Source organism: Sinocyclocheilus rhinocerous, unplaced genomic scaffold, assembly GCF_001515625.1.
Source record: "Sinocyclocheilus rhinocerous isolate Xijiao unplaced genomic scaffold, SAMN03320098_v1.1 scaffold1386, whole genome shotgun sequence".
Classification (NCBI taxonomy): Eukaryota; Metazoa; Chordata; class Actinopteri; order Cypriniformes; family Cyprinidae; genus Sinocyclocheilus; species Sinocyclocheilus rhinocerous.
Window position 1 is genome coordinate 922,391 of NW_015660628.1, and position 5,303 is coordinate 927,693.

The following is a 5,303-nucleotide window of genomic DNA, read 5'->3' on the forward strand; positions in this document are numbered from 1 at the left end:
AAGGAAATCAACTTTGACTGACAGCTCCTTCCTCGCTTTGAATAGTGTTCAGCTATATTATCCAGTTAGATTCCCCCCGTGCCCCACCCCCTACATTATCATGGGCTGTCCCGTCTTTATCTGCATATTCCTTCCCATCTATGCAAATGGATCCTCTCATTCGCTTAATAGGGGTATTAATCTGATATCAGCCTCTTAAATACTGCACAAACGGGGTATGGCTGAGATGAATGAGTGTAAGGCAAGTGCACCACGCCATCAGCATATAAATGTCATGGAGGCCTCAGATGATTTAGTGTTTTTTATTTGGGTAATTATTTAGCTACTTTATGTATTACCTTTTGTGGTTTTAATACTATACAGACAATTCATCTTTTTAGGCATTAGATTTATTTAGATTATAAATGTCATCATGCATGGTTATTGATTATCTCCCCAAAATTGAGTGTGTGGGAACAAGCTTAAATTTCTTAAAAAGCTGGCAACTATGCCCACATATTTTTCCAAATGTCCAAAAAATCTTTCACTATTTGCCAATCATTCCCACTGCTAATGTCAACGAGCTCATCTGGAGTTTAATTGAAATACATGAGGGGACGAGAGGACACATTCAAAGCAACTGGGGCCAGTGACACTAGATGAATTGGCGAAATGGCATTTGATTAATACGATACTTGACCCCCAGTAATTATGTCCTTTACAATAGACTGGTGACACCTATTAACCACAGTAATCACTTTTGCTGGTGCGGTGTGTCGGAGGAGCTCGACATATGGCCACCTTATTGAAATAGATGCTCCGAATGGAAGAGAAGGGAGGCAAGGGTCCTCACATTAATGTCTCCTCATTCATGCAGTCCCAAAGGAGAAATATCTGACAATATGTACAATTATTTAGCCTTCTGTGAGCTTCATGGGAAACTGGAGGGCTTTTTTTCCCCGCTGCATACTATTTGTAGTGCTGATGACATTCCCTTTGCACCGATTTTAAAAGACAGGAAATGACATCGCTAACCTTGGGACTCACTTTAAAGGATTTTGTGTCTTTGAGACTGTGAGGCAAAGTTGAAGGATAGTTTGAGGACAAGAAAAACGGAACAAACAACAAACCATAACCGAAACATCTTTGCTTGGAATGTTAAGACAGTGTTGAATTTTAATCATCCATAGTTTGATGTTTTATTAACTCAGTATGGTCTGGATTTATTTGGCACGGCTTTACAAATGCATTTCATTCCATCTTTATTTTTGAAGAGTGTACAAGAGAGAGGACAAAGGTTCTTGGCATCTGTGGTTCCATGAAGAACCATTAACATCCATGGAACCTTCCATGTCACAAAAGGTTCTTTATAGTGGAAAAAGGTTCTTTAGATTATTATTATTTTTTTTTTAAATGGTTCTTTTATGGCATTGCTGCAAAAAAACAAAAACAAAAAAAACTTTTGGAACCTTTATTTTATATAGTACACTGTTTATTATTGTACAGTGCCATACCGTCCTAGTGACCGATTTTGTACATTTTTCTGAGAGAGTGTGTAATGTCCAAAATAAAGTTCCCATCCATACCTGCTGAATCCTTCAGCGCCCAAGTTCAACTCCAGGTGTCCGTTCGGTCCTGCCGCACACTTTGAGAGACTTGGGAGTGGTCGTCATGGCCAATCTCTGGTCATTCATTTGCAGGTAATGATTTTGGAACAGGGCTGCTAATAGGGCATTATGGGAGTCCCTGGTTCCCCTGACAGCTGATTAATGTCCACTGTGATGACATCAGCTCTGAGAGAAACTAGATAAAAGAACACTTGTATTGGACCGAGCAGGATGATGAACGAGCGACCATGCTAGCGACTCATCTCATTACGAACTACAGACTGCTGGCCATTTAGCTAATGTAGCGAGTCATTGTGTGCCCAGGGACCCCGGGCCGCAGGTTTGGAAATTAATGACACGGCAAACGTGCGATATGGAGTTTGACCCTGCATAATACGCAAGCATATAGGATTAACCTTGCCTTGTCAGACGCCACTATTGTTATCCCGAATTCGGCGGCGGAGTACACAAACAGGGGAAAAGAGATATTTATACCAATACCTATACCTGGATTTAAGATTAATTTCATGGATCGTGGCTAAGCTGCAGGGAAGGATTAAACAGATAGTCTTTTCTTTGAGAGGTAGTGAAAATAAACCTCTCATTGAATAGGCGAGAAAGCATAGTGAAAGACATCAGGCGGCGTAGACTCTTTATTTTCACCTTATAGAGCTTGCAAAACCTAATCTAAAAGCACATAGACATTTGATGAGGAAAAAATTGGTATTATGGAATAAGACAGACATATGAAAAATGTTTACATATATGTGTATGGTTAGTGGAAATATATCCACAATCAATGGCGATCTGTACATTTTAACCATTAAATATTACTGTATGTTTTTTTTGTGTCAGTTTCACACATGTTGATTTATGAGTTGTTGGAAATACTGATTAACTTTTTTTTTTTCTTGATATTTGGTGGCTTTTCCTCATTTAGAGTAATGAACATGTATTCAAAGTTTAGACACCCTGATGTGTTGTGGAACATGTTCTGTGGTTCCACTTCCACTGGTTCAAAATGTTAAATTGTTTTAAATGTTAAAAATTAAACAATACTGTTTATAAAATTAACTTTCTTTTTCTCAGGGGGAAAAATAAACCAGATGTAAAATAGCCTAGAGTTTTAAAAAGTATATGCTCTCAGGTATGTACAGTATGTATATTTATTTATGTATTTATTTAATTTTGTTATGTGTGAGAACTATTAATGTTAAAGGTTTGCTGTTTTACCTGTTTTCATAGTGGGATTTTCAGGGAATTAAATTACATCCAGGGTCATTTTGACTCAGAACATTACAAACGTACCTAGAATTTTAATTTGACACCCAAAGCACAAACAAAGGTTTTAAATGCAAATTAAATCATTTGCAATATCATAAATTATATGTTTGACATATATTCCTATTTCCAAACAAATTATGATTCTCAAGTTAGTTTATGAAACTAGCAATGCCAAGGTCATGTGTTCAGTTCCCAGAGATCACATGTCTACCCAATGAATAAATGTAATTAAGAGAAATCTACCACAGATGCGAATCTAATTTCAGTTTATTCATGTGGGTGAATTCTGTGGATGTGCTTCAAATGAACTTTAAAATCTTTTACATTTACCATATATATGGGCCTGAACTTTTAATGATAACTAAGCCCGCTTAATACTGATATCCTCAGGAATATGACCCGTCGCTCTTATTAGCCTTTAAGACTTCCTCTCCTTTCACCTTCAATCAGGGTTAAGCTGAACTCTTGCTGTCAGGACTAGTGCGGTAATGAGCATATCAATCAAATAGTAAATTAAGACTGCTAACTATTTTAGCAGGATCAGACATTCTCAGTTTAGGTTTTGACCATAATTTAATTGTCTAACATTTGGGACAAAGCGCAGGAGGAATGGAAGGGATAGTTCAAATAAAAATTCTGTCATTATTTACTCACCCTCAAGTTGTTACAAACCTGCATCTTTCTTCCGTCAAACACAAAAGAAGACATTGTGGAAAAAAGTCTCAATGTTTTTATACACACATGGAAAGTCAGACAGAAACACACAAAGAAAAGTCATACAGGTTTGGAACGACATGAGGGTTAGTAAATGATTTTTTGAGGTAAACAGTCTCATTAAAAAAAGTGTATCATTTCAGTTCCAATAGCGTCACCAATCTGAACTGACACTGGTCTTCCATTGGTCAGCCGAACAGATTGTCCCGCCCCAACTCATGCTATTGGTTAAGCTAATGTTACAGATTGGTCAGGATGCACAAACTAACAAATGACGTATTTATAGTTATCTCTGCATTTTGAGTTGGAATATCACCTTTATGGCTATGACTCGTCAAAACAGAGACCCTCAGGTGACATCAACCGTTGCCAATCCTTTCGCTCCCGTAAAGAACCAAGAACTGCATTTACGGTCTGTCTAGAATGACACGATCAGTAGGTTAGAGCTTCACAGTGAGAGGGGGCTATGTATTTAGTCACCGGTCACTCTTAATGGCTTCAAACCATGCAGAAAATTATTCACTGACCCTTCACACACCTCTGCGTCGGGAGCAGCTGTAAAACAACCCAGCCTTTGTCAAGGATTATAACGGGCGGAAATCTGGCCTTATTATTAAAAAGCCTGGCGATTTCTGGCCCCTTTCTTTTCAGCCATCCAATATTCATTAAAGTGGGATTTCGGCACATTAGCAAAGGAGGAGAAAGTAGCCCCTGGAGACTGTGTTTGCGTTTTCAGCACTGGCCCTGTAATTCTGTCAGACACTCCTGTGAAGAGGAGGAAAGGGGAGGGAGGGAGTGGCTCCACTTAACCGGGATTTATTACCTCGACCAGCTGCCCTCCTCTCTCTCTCTCTGTAAAAGGTAATTGCATCCAGTTGTAACAAGCTAATTGATTGCTAATTAGATAAATCAGCACTCCAAGAGCTGTCAAGCACTGACGGATGGTAACAGAAGTCATGTGCCCCGGTGTAATGGCGGAAGGGTGGGAGGACAGTTGTCGCCCAACAGAAAGAGAGCAGTCTGGGTGCGCTACCAAAGGACGAGGGGGAGCGGACGATACCGGCAAGATGGGCAGATGAGCGCGAACCGCAGAAAAAGAGGGGGTCTTGAGCGTAGTGACAATGCAAATCAAAAAAGGCAGAGTAAACATGATTGATTCAGGCGGAGGCTGTCGGAGAGGGGGAAATTGGATTCAATGGACAGCTGGATGTCTGTAGCGACTCCCTGGCCACCAGGCAGCACCCGGCACTTTCTCATGCTAATGCATCCCGGGCTAGTGTAGCGCTGAATGGATGATACCAGCCCAAACAGGAACTGAGACCGGGGGGTTTGCTTGGGTTGAGAGGGTAAGAATGAATGAAGGGGGAAGGGCAGCACTAAATAGGAACTACCGCTCGGTACGATGTTTCAAGTATGTGTGTATCATATATTCATAAATGTACAAATTTAAATACAGGAAAATCAGCCCGTTCCAAAGATTTCATTCATGGAGTACCATCTACGGTACTCCATGAAAAACACAAACAATATTAATAATAACATGAAAAAGACACGAATGAGACATATCGTATAGGTTAATATCAATTTTAGTGAAAAGTAATCAGTATATGCATTTGATACACTACCGGTCAAAAGGATGGAATTATTACGATTTTTAAATGTTTTTGAAAGAAGTCTCTTAAGCCCACCAAGGCTGCATTTGTTTGATCAAAATACAGT